This window comes from Acomys minous, assembly GCF_964271855.1.
Source record: "Acomys minous genome assembly, chromosome: 10".
NCBI classification, from domain to species: domain Eukaryota; kingdom Metazoa; phylum Chordata; class Mammalia; order Rodentia; family Muridae; genus Acomys; species Acomys minous.
The window spans coordinates 11792313-11811714 of NC_140491.1; the positions used below are offsets into that span (position 1 = coordinate 11792313).

General features: G+C 35.7%; 1 pseudogene across 1 annotated transcript in view; it reads left to right on the forward strand.

Moving 5' to 3' along the window:
• The window catches only part of LOC311606507 (DNA-directed RNA polymerase II subunit GRINL1A-like), a 109167-nt pseudogene that overhangs the window by 42815 nt on the left and 46950 nt on the right, over window positions 1-19402 (forward strand). Inside the window, exons 3-5 of the transcript XR_014783667.1 lie at window positions 11963-12054; window positions 16439-17313; window positions 17550-17677. The product of XR_014783667.1 is annotated as a DNA-directed RNA polymerase II subunit GRINL1A-like (transcript). The remainder of the gene's footprint in view (window positions 1-11962; window positions 12055-16438; window positions 17314-17549; window positions 17678-19402) is intronic.

Here is a 19402-nt window from a genome sequence, read left to right on the forward strand (position 1 = left end):
AGAAACAATTGGAGTTTACTTTACTGGGTATACATAACCTAGAATAGGCCAACCCAAAATAGTAAGCAAGAAAAAGTTGCTGTAATTATGCACAAGTTTTTATAGCTTAAATTCACATAAACATGCAATCTCATTTTCTATAGTTAACAAATCAGTGTTTAAAATTATAACAGCAGGCTCCATATATTTTCTGTCGTAAGCTGTATAGTAAATTCTGGGGGAAATCAATCAGAGGAAAACACTTATCCCATAACTGAGATGTCTCTTATTTCAATAATTTGATGTAATAAGAAAACAGATTCTTTTTAGTATGTCAATAATTCTTATAGCCGTGATAAACCGGGATATTGGAGAATCACTAGATAAACTTGCTTTGAATTTTTAAAGAGAGGAACATATGATTTGCCAATGTCATTTTACAGTTTTAGAATACTTTAAAATATTTGAATTTAAATATATAGGTCATTGAAGTAGTCTTATTAATTGTGAGTATATTTAAGTTTTTCCCTTATAAACGAGAGTGAGAGTCTGAATTTTCATTGCTTCTCTCCAGTACAGCTATAATTAGACCCAGTTGATAATAACTGAAACATCAAGCATCATTTGATTCGCATTAGCAGAGCTCTTCCTGTAACAAGCTGACTTTGGAAGACATCTCTTTTACTATTTCAGAAGTAGAGAAACAAGTCAATCAAGAAGTCATCACATAAGAATAAAAGTATAGATACAACCCAAGAAAAAAGTAATTGGATTGAGGGTTACCTAAAATTTAGTTTTCATTTTCTTTCTCCTTCAGATCTGGCTCTTTCACCCTCAGAAAACATTTCCCTTCTTATTCAAATTGTATTTTTCATTGCCTGCCATTTCAGCAGCTAATTGAGTTTTGTGTCACCCTTGAAATGACTGAGAGAAAAGAAATAAGAATCTTTACACAATGTGCTTTCTTCTTTTCACTGAGAAGTGTTTGTCTATCACATGGAGACTCAAATGTCTTATGTATAAGTAGATAACTATTACTCTTACTAAGTCAATGACTAAGTTTTGGTTGCAGGACTAAAGTGTTTGGGAGCTGTTATTTAAAGCATACCCATGTTTTATCTAATACACTAAAAATATCTCCTTCCTTTTAGAGGGCTCCTTTATCCACTTACTAATCTACAAGTTTTATATGAATGTATAGTGCTGAGAATGCAAATTGAGTTAAATCCTACAGGTATGCAACTTGAGAATCGTTAATTTTCTGTGTTTTTTCATCTATGTTTTATAATAAGCACAAGGAAAATGGTAGGTATATATCATTTGGGGATGTGAGATTAATATGGCACAAAATTATGTATATGTCTATGTTATTTTATGCTACATGAGTAAGGGTACCTGTGGAGGTCTGTAAAATAGATCAGATCCCCTGAATACAGCTTGCAGGTATGTGTGCACAGTCCAGTGTCAATTATGAGAACTATGGTTTGGTCCACTGGAACAGAAACAAACAACTTTACCCTCTGGCACCTTACCAACCCTTATATCCTTTATAATCATGTGTATTGGAAATATTAGCATAATTTGCTGAGAAGGATAACTACTCTTATAATTTGAAAATGTCATTGAGAAAAAGCTATGTGATTTTACAAGTCCTAAAAAACGGTCCACAGGATTGGGGGGAGACAGTGGAAGAAGGATCAATAGAAGTCTGTCTCCATTTCTAGATGACATTTTCTCAAACAGAATTTGTATAATTCAACTCAGTACTGTTGTAGGAATCTGACCTGCATTCTGTCCGGTAACTCTGATGTTAACACTGATGTCTGAAGTCTAGCATTTGCAGTTAGCCTTTGAGCTTGGTGCAAAATGATGGACTCCTTTTAGCAGCAGGGCTCCCTCTTCACTGCCCAATCTGGGGAGCCTGAATCCTAATGAGACCTTGACTTTCAGCAAATGACCTTTAATTCATACCTGGAGTTCTTCCCCTACTTATAGGATAACTAATTACTGTGTTCCTCTCTTTACAATAGGAATGTACCACTGCATGTAAATGAAGTATCCCTAGCCGTCTTAACCCCAGCACATCAAATACATTCCTCCCCACGCCTTCCTATTGCCCAAGGTTTATAAAGTCCCAGATTCACAGAATAAAAGCTCTCATACCCCATTCCTGCACCAGGGCCATCTGAGCCTTGTCATTTATTCTGGGGAAGGACAGGCTGGACACCTGGGGCTTGACTGCCTTGGTCACCTCTGAAGAGGAGAGCTGCTGACTGCCAACTTTTCTTCTGGCTGTGAACTACTAAGGCACAATATCTATCTACGTCCGCTGACATTGAGACTACAGTTTCACCAAAGGGCTGCAACACTGTGGTATTATCGCCTGCTTTGGAATGCCTGAGTTAAAAACTGGTAACCGTACCACCCTGTGGGAACCCTTTCCCGAAGACCAGTGAGATGAATATTGCTCTGGGACCCCTACCTGAGAATTCTAGAGGTAACTGAGAAAAATGGAATGTGAGATGCTGAGATTCTACCCACCCAGAAGCCGAAAGGGCCTTGACCATCCTACTGGAGAGACACCTTTCCGGAGTGGTGCTCAGCCATGGTGGCAGCAAGGCAGAAGTGCTGGGGAACACAGAATCACAACCTTCTAACATACTTTGTAAGGTTTAAGGCAGTACACTTGAAAAAGGGTCACCTTGTACTTTAAATAGCAGGGATGTATGCTAATCACTGCATGTTATCACCTTGGTGTAGCAAGGACAAGTATGGGCAATATTTTGCACGTGCCTACATTGTTGCAAACTTCTCTCCATCTAACTGAAGATACTTCTAGGTAATGTAAAAGACAAGCCCCTTTTTTGTTCTCCTTTAACCCACTGCTTTTGGTTTCTGTTGTTGCTGTTGTTATTGTTGATGTTGTTTTTATTTAGTTCTGAAATGACAGACAATATAGAAAGGAAATGCTAAAAAATGCAGACAGTGGCATGTGTACCCATAAAGGCATACAAGGTTTGAAAAGATGAAGAAAGCATTCATTTATACTTCAAAAATTATTGTTAATATAGGGGAAAATATAGTAAAATGAAAGAAATGAATAAAACCAGAATGCAGGCCAATACAAACTAGGGAAGAGAAATATGATTTTCAGAGTGACTACACTAGATTTATACACACACACACACACACACACACACACACACACACACTACATCCAGAGATATAGCAAAAAATGGTCCTATTCAAGGGAAAAATAATAAAATATTAAATGTCACTTAAAAAGTACTAATGGTATATCTACTAAGGAACTATTTTTAAATAATTTATGACATGCCCAAAGAAGGTCTGTTCAGTTGGCTCTTGGCTCATCAGGTAAAAGCTCTTGCCATACAAGCCTGATAGTCTAGGTGGTAAAATTGGAGGGACTTGAAATTAGAGTACAAACGATGAGAAAAGGAATTATGTCTTTATCATTTTTATGTACTAATTTTATTTTTCCAAATTAATATTTTAATGGGAAGTTCACATAATGTACCCTGATCACATTCACTTCCTAGTCCTCCCAGGTCCACCCTCTGCCCTGTGACCTCCCTCTCCATCAAAAAAGGAGGAAGAAAGAAAAAGAAAACAAAAAAACCTCAAAAATCCAAATAGTTTCTTAAGAAAGGAGAAAGAGAGAGAGAGAGAGAGAGAGAGAGAGAGAGAGAGAGAGAGAGAGAGAGAGAGAGATGGAGAGAGAGAGGGAGAGAGAGAATTATTCTAGATCTATAACCCACAAGATAATAAGGCTTTTGGGAGATTACTAATGATCTTTGGTTTTGAATTTAAAGTAATATATTTTGCTGTGAACTTTTAGCCTCCATTCATCTTAACAGAACAAGCTATGTCTATACTTTCTCCTGATCAATAACAGTAAGAAAGAGCTCAGAATCACAGTCTGGTATAGCGATTCATTATTATGTTTTCCTACATAGGATTTCATATCTTCCAAAATTATCACTGTGAGTCCCAGAAAGACTTTGAAGAGTATTCTACTACAAATTTTAATAAGGAAAATGAAAGTTTCTTTATAAAATTCTCATTTGTACAGTTTATTTCAAGAGTGATCATGTTGGCAGACAGAAATCCATTAGTGAATATTTGCTGAAAGACTGACACTGCAATCAATGAGAGATTGTTAAAGTCTACAATGCAATGTTTCATTACAAGGCAGAATAACTAGGAAATCCTCCTTTTTATTTAGGGGGAGAATGGAATATATTTGAGAGGGTGTCTTCTGGAGCAGGGAGTTCTGATGGAATCCTGCCCAGTACCTCTGATGCAACATATAAGACAAAGTTTTAAAGTATAAAGCAATGCTTTTGAGGAAAAATACTAAACATGGAATGAAATATAAATGTCATATAAATCAGAAATATAAATGTCAATTAGGAGAGGTCCCCGAAGCTGTAGTGTACTAGAAGGTGATCAGAATTAAAGAGGATACTTTCACTCAATGATAGGTGATCATTACCAGTTCTCCAATTTATGGGCAAGGAGATATGTAAATCAGTTTCATTTAATTGGCAGGTGTTGACAAATAGCTCTCTGAATATTTATGTAAATATAGTATACTTCCTAGGCTATCAATAAGTTATAATGGGGCATTTGCACATGGGGAAATTTTTATCTAGGAGCTCAAAGCAAATAAAACATTAAACAGTTATTTTCACTTCTTTTTAATGAACCATCAGTAATTGAAGAATATTGACTTAAGTAACAAGCCATTGTGATTACCTGTTAAAGGCAACATTTTTTTAAATCAAACACATTCACATTTTTTTAAGAACAAAATTGGATTCTCAGTCTTATCTAAATTCAGATCTTTTGCTCACCTGGGCAGACAGCAGTATAAGGTCCTGCAAACCATAACCAGGTTAAATAGTTAATTTTAAAAGGAGTGAGATTATAAAACAATGTGTTTATATAAAACACACACACACACACACACACACACACACACAGAGCAAAGTAATAGATTTTTAATTCTTTAAAAAATTGCATAGATTATAAAACAGTGTAATTTTACCTGGAGTGTCAGCATCATCTGCTCATAAGAATGGTCATATGATAGAGATTATAATATGTTAATAAAAATAATATATTTTAATCTTCTAGGAGTACAATGGACAATAAAAATAAAATTTGAACAATAAAATATATGGTTACTAAAGCTCAACCCTTTGGGAAGGAGGTTGTACTCTTTAAGTCATAAATATTTGTGTGTACCAACATTCAGCCGTAAACTAGATTTTCTCTTTTTATTACTAGTTTAAATTTTATACATTTGATAATTTCAAATTTACTTCTCCATATAAAATAATATTAAAAATTGAAGCATCTATATATTGAAACATTTTCTAGTTACTCTCTCCAAAGACCAACTAATGATTCTCTTTTGGATTTTACTACCATTCTCTCAAATGGAGCATATATTAATCAGCATATTACTCTAATTACAAACTTTCTAATTTTGTTGATTATGATAATCAGTTATAACAAGTCATACCTTGTAATCCCCATTTCATTAGCTTTATTCTAGAAAGCCTAAATGTCTTGGAACAACAGGTTATTACTGTTTTCATTTGTAAACCATGAAGCAAAGCCAAGTTACAAAGAAGCTAAGAAAATTGATTGTATCTCAATCAAGTTAATTCACTGCGGGTAAATACATGTTCAAAACAATTTGATAAAATTTATATGGCAATCATTTCGAATCTTATTATAATCTGAATATAATTTCTAAATTTCTATACAAAGAGACAGAAAGAAAACAAATAAGGATTATCTTTAGTTTGAATAAATAGAGCAGAACTCTGGAAGATTCAATTAACTAAAATATTCAGCTCAAAATACAGGAAGTGAGAACATTTATAAGGCCCTATAAAAAGATGGTTAGAAGATTTGATTCCTTAATACGGGTGAACTCTAACAATGCCACAAACAGCAACTACAATATGGAAATTTGCACTATACATCAAAAGCCATTTTAATGGCAATATTTCTATTAATGTTCTAGTAGAAAGTGAAGAATTTGAAACAAAGCTGATGTTAGACCTCAAATTTTACACTAGTATTTGAGCAGAAGAAGCTGTCTATACATACCAATATAAATGGTTGTTAAAGGTATCCACAAAAATAAACTCTTCAAAAAACAAATACAGGAGAAGAAAATAAACGCAGGGAGATTAGAAGAAAGTCAGGGAGGAAAAGTTTTAGAGAAAGGCAAATGGAAGTAAAAAACTCTGACTTTAAAGATGTTGTAAAAATGATGGAGTTATTACACTGAGTGAGAGATCACTGATATTCATTGTTCTTTGTAAGTCAAATCAACTTATGTTATAGCATGGGAATCTATGACTCATTAAATATTAGATTATGAAAAATAATCTAGATGATCATTAAATACATTTTGAACTATATTGAATTGAATTCAGTTTAATAAAAGAGAGTTACAAGGGTTGTACAATAAAGTTATTGCAAATGCAGAGCAATGAATGATTTTTCTCTGTAATGACAATTTCATTAAAATAAGAGAAAGAAAGTGCATTATATGTATACTAAAGGCCACTAAGGGATTTGCCTCACAGTAAAGTGGGGTACTAAGAAGGAAGTATACTTGAAATTTATATAAGACACCTTTTGATTTGGAAAAAATCTCTTTAATATATACTACTCCAGAATTCAGTAAAGATTCCTGAATGGCTGTTGAATCCATTTGTTCTATTATAAATTAATGTTTATTAAGTATGAACTAATAACTAGAAAATACAGAAAGTGAATTGTTTTGAGCCTCTAGAAAATTAAACTTTAGGTGATATATGACAATGTAAAACAAATATTTACAAATGAGTATTAACAATGAAATAGGTTAATAACTATTGCATCAAGAGAAAAAAAATCACTGAACTATAACTTGAAGTTTAGGAAAATTTAGTCAACCTTGGAAAGAGAATTGTAGATAAAGAAGTTCTATGTACACCAGGAGCTGAGCTCAGGCTTCACAGAGAAACAAAATAAAATTACTAGAAAATAAATTAATAAAATATATTTTAAAAGAAAGAAAATTGAAAGCAAACAGCCACAAATCCTCCATATATTACATGGTGACACAATGCATATATATAATAAACGTTCACAACTCTACCTATAAATCTTACAAATTAAATAAGAACATAGCATAAAATGTAAAACTGTAATGTTAGTAATGTGCTACCTAGCTCACAATACAAAGGCCATTCTTCGAATGTGTGTACTGGTGTGTGTAGAACATTCTTTGAATGTGTATCCTGTGTGTGTGTGTGTGTGTGTGTGTGTGTGTGTGTGTGTGTGTGTGTGTGTGTGTGTGTGTCTATGTGTGTGTGTTTGGACTCTTTGAGACAGGGTCTCTCTGTTCTATGGAGTCCTGACTAACCTGGAATTCACTATGCAGCCCAGGCTGGCCTTGAACTCATAGAGATACTCCTGCTTCTGCTTCCCAAGTGCTGGGATTAAAAAATGCACCTCCATGGTGGCATTTTAATTTCTAGAATAAAATTATTTTAAAAAATATTACCTAATATATTTTAGAAACTATTAAGAAATGTAAATACACCCACATAATCATACTCAGTGAATACTGTATATGAACTTTTATGTTCATTAAATAATTAGGATTTAAAATTAGGAAAATCTATGTAGTTTTGGGACAAGTTTTTAAAGAAAATAACTCGAAGATTTATCCCCCAAGTAATTAATGTTCATTACTTACTATCTATACTAGCAATTATTAAAAAAATAATAATTATCATAGAATATAGTAATGGCTCAGAGGGTAAAAGTACCTTTTATGCAAGTTTAAGGACCCTAAGTTTATCTCCAGAATCTATGTAAAATTTGAGACCAGGGGTAAACGATCTACAATCCCAACACTCACACAGCAACATGGGAGGTGGTGATAGGAGATTTCTACAAAAGCTCACAGGAGAGCTAGTCACAGGATCATACATAGTAACCTAAACAAAGAAGCTTGGCTTCTATAAGGTGAAATGTGAGAAGCATCGGCCCAAAAGTAGTACTCTGATCTCCTCATATACTCAGCCACACACATTGTGTACACACACACACATACGCACACTGAAAATAGATAAAATTTACATCTTAAAATAAGTTTAAAAATACAGCCAATGGACAAGACATTCTCCACAGCTGAGTGGAGACCCGGGACTGACTTTCACATGAACTCTGGTGCCCCATATTCTACCACGTCCCCTGGATGGGAAGACCTGGTGGCACTCAGAGGAAGGACAGCAGGTTACCAAGAAGAGAATTGATACCCTATGAGCATATACAGGGGGACGTAATCCCCCTCAGGAACAGTCATAGGGGAGGGGAGTAAGGGGAAAATGGGAGGGAGGGAGGAATGGGAGGATACGAGGGATGGGATAACAATTTAGATATAATATGAATAAATTAATAAAAAAGAGAGATGATATAGTAAATGCATATGCATACATATATATTAATGACAGTTTTAGGTCAAAAATTATCTAATGAATTCCAATATTACATTGAGTTTGTGCTACATAAATTGATTTACTTTATTTTTTTCTATGACTTTTTTCTTATGGCTCCAAATAATCCAGGATTCCTGTAAGTGCCAAGAAATATTTGCTCCACGAGCAATTCAATTTTATAAAGAAGGCTCGTCCTTTAATTTACATATGTCTGATCCAGGATGAGAATTCCCAGGATCCTAGCAAGGCTGACTTAATGTGCATATGATGGTCTGTTCTCTGTTTAACTTCCTGCTGCATTTGGGAAATCAGCAGAACTCAAATTTTTCTACAATAAATTCTTATGCATCACAGGAAATATTACCAATTTTAGGTACCAACTCAGAAATTATTTTTGGGCCCAAAGGATTCATTCAATTTATATGTTTTTAATATTTGAACAGGATGCCATCCACCCCTGAGTTGAATCTTTTTCATGTTACTTAGCGTCGATTGAGAGAGAGGAGATGAATTCAACAAAATAAGTCAAAGGAGAGAATGTGACTGCATTGCGAAATACTAAGGATGTGTGTTCTCTGTTGACTGTCGATGCCGCCCCCGACCAGCAGGAAAGACACCAACACCAGGAACTCTTCTTGACGCAGCTTTATTCAGGATCCTGGACTACCGGAGTGACCCCGGGAAAAGCTCCCACAGAACCTTTATAGTGTGCCTGGTCCTATCAGAGACTACCACGTTGTCGCTTCTGGTTGGTGCATTCGGATCACGCCACCTCACGCTATGCCTTGTTCAGATCACGCCACTTCATGCTATGCCTTGTTCGAATCATGCCACCTCACGCCATGCCTTCAGGCATGTGCATAAGGGGGGGGCTTGCTCATTGCGCATGCGCATAAGGTTTACTCATTGCGCATGCGCAAAAGGGGCGCATTGCGCCGGGGAAGCAACAGGGACGCTGCTATCTGTGGCTCTCCACAGTTGACCATTACCACTGCCCCACAGAAGAAGAACCCTGATGATGTCATGAGGACCTGACAGCTAACACAGGTATTTCTTTGGTGAATTCCTAAGCTACACTGGTTTTATTTTGCACTGATCCCTTCCACGTCATGCAACACTTTTGATTAAAAACATTACACCAGGGAATTACATCGTTTGTGAATATGTGTGTAAAGCGTGCATGTGCACGACCTAATGTGCTTCTTTTCTTCTTATGGCTTTTAGTCAATAAAAAAATGGAAAAAGAATACTGCATAAAAGGCATCTGATTAGGTCTTCTTGAAAGAAACATTTCCTTTGAAAACAGAAGCAAATATATAAATTTAGCAACTACATTATATATGTAATCAGAATGGTCATTTCAGCAGTAATGAATGTAGGCATAAAGAAGAATAAAATAGGAATCATACGATTAAAAATCAAAATAAGGGATTTTAGTTTGTTTGCTTTTTTTTTTTTTTTTGAAGACAGAATCTCTTTATGTGGCCCTGGCTATGTTAGAACTCCCTGTGTAGACAAGGCAGGCCTCGGATTTATTAAGATCTGTCTGTCTCAGCCTCACAAGTACTGGGATTAATGGCATGCATTACTGTGATGTAATTTCAAATAAGATTTAAGGTAGTGTAAACTACTGTATCAAATACAAGGGGGACTTAGAACACTCATTGACCTGGGATGCCAGCAGCCAGCGTGAGTGGAAATGGAACACGCTGCCAAACGAAGAGCATCTGAGTCATATGTGGGGCTGAACTATCTGGTCTTCAATCCCATCAGAGACTTGGGAAGGAATAAAACTTAATTCCTGAGTGAACGAGAAATGCAGGTTAGCATCTTCCAAGTTGCCTGAACAGTCACTCAAATAATTGCTCATTATTTCATGTTTTTTCCTGCTGTATGTGGTTTATTTAATTTATGTGTAATAATATAAATGTATGTGTTAAAAAGAAATATAATAGTTTTTATAAGACAAAAGGGGAAAAAGGGTTAAATAATGGTTTCTATAAAAGAATAGGAAAAATTATTGATTGTTTTTTTTTATTTTTTTTTTCATTTTTTTCTCCTTTATTAATTTATTCTTGTTACATCTCAATGGTTATCCCATCCCTTGTATCCTCCCATTCTTCCCTCCCTCCCATTTTCCCCTTATTCCCCTCCCCTATGACTGTTCCTGAGGGGGATTACCTCCCCCTGTATATGTTCATAGGATATCAAGTCTCTTCTTGGTAACCTGCTATCCTTCCTCTGAGTGCCACCAGGTCTCCTCCTCCATTTTGAAATTAATTTATAATAAATGAGTACAAAACACTATACACTCAGGTAGACTGAAAGACCATGCCAGTGAAACTAAAGAACTGTGTAGGCAGTTAGGGGCATACAGTGTGTAAATGCATTTCCCAGAATGCTCATCTCCAGTGAAATAATGTGCTCATTCTGTGAAATCCCACTTTGACAAAGTAAATATTCTTGCAAAAAATAGGAGATAATATGGCCATCTCCCATGAGATAAAGAGAAAGAGGAATTATTTAATCATAAGAAATTGAAATATAAATTCCTTAGTATGCATGAATGTATATATTGCCTTACAACATCAAACTCAGGCATCCAGATGCCACAAACATTAGCTTTCATTGTGTCCTTTAAGTCTTGAATATTAACATAGAAGGGAGCATGGTTTATATGTGAAACTGAGTCACACATATTCAGTTAGGGTTTCAGGTATCAAATAATATAAATATATAAAAATATGAACATAGAAATATGAAAATATATTTTGTGTTAAGATAAGAATAAGAGTATATATGATTGTGTAATTATATAAATGCATCTCTACAATTAAAATGTAAATTAATTATGTTACAAGAAGGTATCTGTAAGTATACATATTAATAACTGTAGCTTTAATAGGAAAATAACCAACTTAATCTCAAATCTTATAGAGAAAAATCAATGAACCAAAAAAATAAATGAATAAATAAATCAGGGATTTATCAAAGTAATTTTGTATCTTGGAAAGCAACAAGAATTTATCACAAACTTCATTGGAGAAATTTGAAACAAAGTAACAGATTTTGAGCATTTCTGTATTCACTGTAAAAACCTCTAACTTGGCTTCAAATATGCTTACACTAATGATAAACATTGCTTGGGTTTTCTAACATATGAGGAGAATAAATTAGAAAGGCAAACATCTAAATTTATAATACTTTTCTGTAACTTCAAAATCAAGACTGAACTGAAAGTTGAGTTGTTTTTATACTATGTGTGGACAATAGGAAAGGTGTAATTAATGACCCTGCTTCACTCCGTGCTCAAGGCATTGTCTGGCTTATTAATTTAATATATTTTAATTTAAATTGTATTTAACAGTGTGAGCATATGTATCTATGGGAAAGTCAGTGATCCACATATAGTAGTTTTTTCAACTGGTCCTTCCCTTATTTTTAAGAGATTTTCTCATGGAAACTAGGTCTTTTGGATTTGGCTATTCCTGATGGCATGCACAGGTCAGATAGTCATTTACCTTACTTCTGGTTTCAGGTACGTGCTAACACAGACAGCTTTTCTTTGCTGGAAAGCCAGACTCAGTTTCTCTAATTTGTGTGACAAATATTTTACTGACTGAGCCATCTTATGAGCTTCATTGTTTGGTGATTTATAACCATTAACACATTCTGAAAGGGTCCTAATTTCTCTACTTGGCACTACTGAGAGATTATTGAACAAATTCTGTAAAAGTTGTCTGTCTTTAATGCATCCTCATCCTCCCTATGGTATCTTTACTGGATCCACAAAACTCAGTTTTGTGTATATTCTGAAACAGGGACAACTCTATCAATTAACACACTTTAATTCTACTTGACTTTAGTGTCTGGCAAAGACTTACCTCTGTTTCTATTTAAACACTCTTTTCTTTCTTATGCAAGACATACATGCAGAGTTTCAGAGCCCTTTCTTTTGTTCAACTTTCCAACTTCTGGAATATATGATGCTCTTTGGCTCAGACAGCAGACCTTTTTCCTTCTTTGTCTTCACTCAGATTTTAGCTCTTTTGATTGTTTTTTTTTTCTACCTTAAAATTTTATTTGAATGGTGTTTTCCAAATACAATGTGTCCCAGTTCTCAACACTTATACTTATATATTTTCCTTCACTAGTTATCCTACCACAAATGGAAATATTACATTCTGTCCTCTAATCCATTTCAGCAAAAACGAAGTGTGTTTCACTACTGACTCTACTTTCCAGTGTAAAGCACTTCTTTTCTCACTCTTCTTTCTATTTCTATGTTGATTTGTGACTGGTTGTTTCATTGTTACTTAAAAAATGATTATACATGACAAAGCATACTAAACATTTATTCTTCCGTAGACAAAGAAAATCTCATAGTGTATCAGAATCTATATACATGAGTTTCTTGGTGGAAGTCATACTCCTAGTTTGAAGAAATTTAAGTTCCCATATTCTCCTACCTAGGCCATAAGTCTGTCTACCTAGTGGATTTATTTTGCTACTATATTCATTATCAGTAATTTATAATCATTAACCTCACAGAGAAAAAATTAATTGTCCTAAATTTTCTTAGTTGTTCTTGGAGCATAGAAAGTTTATCAGTTACAGAAAACATCAATTGTGGCTGCTCTCTGAGCAGGTAAGACCCTACTACATTGCTAAAATAGACTAACGTTTTCTACACTTGAATCTTGTCATTTTTAAAGGCCAGGCTTGGTTGAGCAAGTGACTTCATTTGTCAGACATAATTTTAGAAATGTTCAGGCTATACAACTATGGAATCAGAATTGTGAATTGAGTTTATCTACTTCTCCATTGTTTGACATAAGTATCTGATATATATTCCTGCTGCACATATTATTATTGTTCCTATTTATTAACATATTTACTGTGTTATTTAAAGTTAGAAAGATAAGAAGTGCATATTTCTCTAGGATTAAGATATACATCAATCTCCTAACAATGATTCTTCAAGGAAAACCTAATTACTTACATTTTAGCTATACTAGTAGAAGATGAGGCTTAAAGAACTATGAGGAAGTTACCCAAGCCTTCAGAGTCATCCTTGAAGACCTCATTTGATCAAAATTCTTATTTATTCACACCCTCAAGCTTTTATTTCAAATGGAGACAAACATGTTGTTTATTTTTGTCACTTCCAAGCAACCCCAGTCCTCTATTAAATAACTCCATCAATTGAATAAGTGTCTGAAATAAATTTCACATAATAATATATACAGGTTTTGAAATTACCTGAGGAGGATTTCTCCTCAATGTAACTATTAAAACAGTCTCAGACTCAGGCTTGTTGGGTTTGAATTATTTCTCTGAGGCTATTTTCTTCCTAAAATTCCTGTCACTGTGGGAACTGAGCAGGCTCACAAAATGCTGACATTAAACAAAGGCAGCCAATTTTCAAAGTGAGCTGTTTAAATATTCTAGGGTAGCATTTTCCCATCACTGAAAGTGCAAATGTTATTTTCTATTCATAGTTTTGTTAGCTGGAATGTGCAGTACTTAATACTAAGGGTAAGGGCAAATGAAAATACAATACCATAAAAATTCTGAAGTGATAAATTGAACCTTCTACTACATTTTGTTCTATTAATATAAAAATTATTGCTTCTCTATTGTTCTTTTCCTTTTCTAACACTTTCAGTGGCTAAAGTGATATGACATTTTATATGCTACTGTGCATTTTGGCAAAAACCAAATCCTTAGTAAATATTAGACATCAGTATTTTGGTAGATCTTTTAGAGCATTGACTGTACCCAATATACAGTGACTCTAACCTAACAAAATTATTATCCAATAGGCATTCAGTGAGAATCTTCCCTTTTGATTTTGTGCTTCTTTGGGCTAGATGTGTGTAGAATCATCTTTGTTTAGTTTGTTGGACAGCAACAGAGCACAGAGCCTTTAATTAGTTAACTGAGCCTAAGTATAAAAAGGCAAAGTATTCAGAGTACTGACAGGCTAGAGATATTCTGAAAAGATGATGTTTACTGAATGTATTTATAGCTATGATCCTTTACTCCTTTCTTTTCTCTCTCTCTCTCTTTCTCCCTCCCTCTCTCGCTTTCTCCTTCCCTCATCATTCTTTTCTTACTTATTTGATTATTCAAGCAGAATTTTGTAGCACCTCCAACATTAGCCTCAAACATCTTTCATTAGCTTTTTTTAATCCTGGGATTTTGGACAGGAGACAACATGGGTAAATAGTGAGAATTTTGAGATTCTCTGGGTTTATCCAGATGCAGCTCATTATTAGGAAGGAAATAGCAATATATATTCCAACCACAGAAATTGATTATGGAATACAGTGTGTAACAATACTGTAACGAAAACACAACAACAAATAAAGAAACTTGAGCTAAGTCAAAGTTGTCTCCAAGTTCTTCACTTTCCTGAGTTCTATAAAATCTGAACTGAAGTCATTTTCATGTATGAATCATCCTAATTGCCTATCAATAAGGAGTGTTTAATCAGTCCTTATACTGATAATGATATATCATAAAACAGATCCATACTGCTTTTTTAAAAAGAAGTGAAAATGTAGGGAAGGAAGAAAGAAGACAGGAAATGGGGATTATGGATAGGGAGAGATCCATAAGTGAGAAAAGGAAGGGAGGCAATTCTTCCACTCCACAGTGTCAATCTGAGGTCCCCTTGTAGCTGTCTTGCATTGCTCTGTAGGATATTTTTTTGTCTTCATTTTTGTTGCTTTCAATCTTGCAATGAATATTTGAATCAGTATTAGTAGGATTAATTTTTATATGTATTTTTTCTCTACTTCACCATATCCAAGACTCTATAGTAGACATATGGGTGGTCAAAATGTACAAGTATTATAGTATGCTTTATTTTGTATAGGTTGTGTAATAATATTGCATGTATCAGAGGACCACAACACATTAAAATGTTACTTTAGATATTTTAAAACCAAATAGAGATAGTTAAGCAAGCTTTTTGAAAAATCAGCTAGTACCACAATAATTTAAACATAAAACTTTAGTTGAGCCTGTTCACATATATCCTTATAAGTGGCAAGAATAATATCAAAGAATATACAAAAGGCCGAAATATCAAAGCTACTCTATATATTTTTTTAGCAACTATAAAATTTTGAGTGATCTGAGAGCGCAATTTTTAAGCTCTGAATGTAAATAAATAATTGTGCACAAAGAATGTTACAACCTGGAAAGTTATCTCTCAAAACTGATGGAGACACAAACTATTTCAAGGCAAACACAAATTAAGGCAATTGATGAAGACCAAGCCAGCTCTATAAATAATTGTTAGAGAAACACTAAACCAAGAAGGCAGAGAAAGATCGTTTCCTCCATGAGAATGTGTGAAAATGTACACCTAAGAATGTAGACCTAAGAAAGTAGCAAGCATGGTCTTCCAGGAAAATGGCGACTCCTGCTCATGCCAGGGAACCCCTGCCTGGCTGAGCAAGGCCCAGGCCATGCGCAGTGTGCTAGCTGCCCCATGGCTCCCGAGGACTAAAGGTAGCTGGAGGAGAGGTTAAGGCACCGACAAAGGTAAAAAAAAAAGATCTCAGACACCACTGCCAAATTGGAAGCTGCCTTTGCAGAACGTGAAGAGGTTGGAGAGAGAGAGAGGTGAACTGTTTGACGCTGTTAGAGTAGACTGTAAGCTAAGGCAAGAAGCAACCACAAGAATTGATACTGGGGGCTGGAGAGGTGGCTCAGTGGTTTAGAGCACTGTCTGCTCTTCCAGAGGTCCTGAGTTCAATTCCCAGCAACCTCATGGTGGCTCACAACCAACCATCCGTACTGGAATCTGATGCCTCCGTCTGGCAGCAGGTGAACATGCAGATAAGAGCAGTCATATACATAAAATAAATAAATAAAAAAGAATTGATACTGATGTAGACAAGGCCTAGAATTCTGTTCTGATTCTTGATCCTACGTCATTAGCTCCTGGATGTTCTTCTGTAGATATTAAGTCCTCTAAAGCAACCTCAGAAACCCCGGGACCTGCACATCTCACTCACAGAGGGAATGAGGAGACTTGGGAGGTTGGCGGTCCAGTGAACACAGGCCCAGCTCCCAACAGCAGAGCCAGGGCTCCCCTCATCTGAAGTGAACCCACATCTTCCCCAGCGCCCTGTTTCAAGTGAAGCGGAAGATACTCCCAGCAGCATTGGCAGTCTGTTAATCACTAAATTGCAGAAGACCAGACTGAACCCTCAGAAGAAAACACCAGCGCTGACGACCTTCCAGGACTCCAGAGCGAGACGCCTAAGAAGCCTCATTACATAGAACTGCTAGAAATGCGAGCCAGAACCCCAGTGACCTCTCCTCATAAGTCTAAGACAGAACCCACGCAATAGAGTGACTCACCAAGTTATGGTCAGAGGTTGCTAGGCAGCATCTTAATGACGTCACAGCAACACACCTCCTTCTGCTACATCACCTGGCTGCACAGCTGCTCTGTGTAGAAAAGTTGCAGGCTCTGAAGAAAGAGCAGAGGCAGAATAACGAGGAGATGCAGGCAAAGCTCGCAGCACAGAAAATAGCCAAGAGACTGAATATTAAATGCAGAACTACAATCCAGAAGGGGAGTTTTCAGGGAGATGTCCAGAAGTGAGGGGTGAAGATGATGCCCAGTCCTTGGATGAGTGCTGAAGATGAGCGCTGGGAGACCTCGGAAGCTGACTGCTGAGCTGTTATTGTCTCCTTCCAAACTTCCTAACAAGTATCAAGATCAGTCTTAGTCAGACAGCGTTTTTTGAAGTAACCCAAAAGTAGCTACAGAGTAAGAACCAAGTTCATCTTTCAGAAGATGATTTTCACGTGCTAGAATATTGCTGAATATTTGAACTTTGTGTTTGGCCGTATTGTATTACAGTTTTTTAGTATTTTGTGCATTGGTCTGATAGTTTAGTGTGGTAGATCACACTTTTTCTTTAAGATAAGTTCATTTTCTTTATTTTTACTCTTATCAAATGGCATTGTTTACATCCCTTCTGGTGAAATACTTTGTCATCCCAGGCACCTACAATGAATTAAGAAGACCTGATTCTCTCTCTTGAGATGAAGGGAGCAGACTAAAGAGCGTTACGCATGGTTGCATGGTGTTCTTAAGGAGCTGGAGGCGAAGTACTATGTAAAACACACAGGTATGTTACAAAAGGTATATTTGCTGTCTTCCTGAAATGAGAACGAGAAGCCCTTTGAAGAGGTGCTGGATTGGGGGGTCTGGGCTGGTGTGGTGAGCTGCTCTTGGCATCCCCCGGCTTGAATTCATAGCTGTCTTGGATGATAGGTACCTGTCCTGGCGCGGAGGTTTGGTAAGGAAACTGGTGTTTTTCTAAAAGTTACAGTTGAATTGTCAGTGTGTTGCTTTTTTCCTTTTTTAAACTCAAAGAGGTGTTTATAGGCTGCAGAAACCTCAGTCTCATGTATGTACACATTTGTGTTGTTTAAAATATGATCCTACTGCCATGTAGCAGGAGGGAAGAAGGAGTGGGAGGATACAAAAGATGGGCTAACCATTGAGATGTAATATGAATAAATTAATACATTTTTTCTCCTTTATTAATTTATTCTTGTTACATCTCAATGGTTATCCCATTCCTTGTATCCTCCCATTCTTCCCTCCCTCCCATTTTCCCCTTATTCCCTTCCCCTATGACTGTTCCTGAGGGGGATTACCTCCCCCTCTATATGTTCACAGGGTATCAAGTCTCTTCTTGGTAACCTGCTGTCCTTCCTCTGAGTGCCACCAGGTCTCCCCCTCTAGCCAGAACATGGAAACAGCCTAAGTGTCCCTCAGTAGAAGAATGGATAAAGAAACTGTGGTACATATACACTATGGAATACTATTCAGCTATTAAAAACAAGGAATTCCCGAAATTTGTGGATAAATGGATTGAGCTAGAAATGATCATAATGAGCGAGTTAGTCCAGAAGCAGAAAGACTCAAATGGTATATCCTCACTTATATCTGCATAATAAAATATTTTTTTAAAACTTAAAAAATGATATGATCATTTCCCGCAAAGATACCAATATGTTATCAAAAAAGCCCTTTGTCCATTATATGGAACTTATGAAGGAGAAATCAAACACCAAAGAGAAAAAAGAAGAAAGAGAAGAAGAAGGAGGAGGAGGAGGAGGTGAAACAGCAAAACCCAGAAAAGCTTCATATGTTATATAAGAGAAGGAAAAGAAATACCAAAAATTCAGAAAAAGAGAGCATCACATAACAACCTCATATGAAATAGAAAACTCTTTCCCGTACAACTTAAAATGTAAATGACCATCATTGTGACTGAAAAAAATGTAGACTACTGGACTGGATTAAAGTTAATAACAATAAAACCAACAAATATTAAAAAAAAAACTTTATGTTTCCTTTAAGAAACTCACTAACTTACAAAGCACCCGAAAAAACACCAACATAGAATGGAGAGAGATAAAGTAAACATAAACAAGCAGGTACAGCTAATCTTACACCGGACAAAGTAGACTTCAACTCAAAACTAATGCTATACAAGGAAGAAAATTATCTACTAACAATGGGGAAAATCCTCCAAAATCATAAAAATTGTAATCATTTATACGGCAAATAATGGAGCCTTTAATCTCACAAAACAAACACTACATGACATAAAAGTAGCATTCATTCTGAAACGATAATGGTGAAAGAATTCAGTATCCTACTCTCAATTCAGATAGTGATTCAAATGAAAACCAGAGGTAGTGGAAACAGTTGAAGCTAAAATATGCTATGAGTAAATAGGGAATTATAGATGCAGAATATCTCACCCAAGAGATATGAAATGTACACTTTTCTTAGCAGCACATAAAACTTTGTCCCAAGCTGTACATAGTATATGACA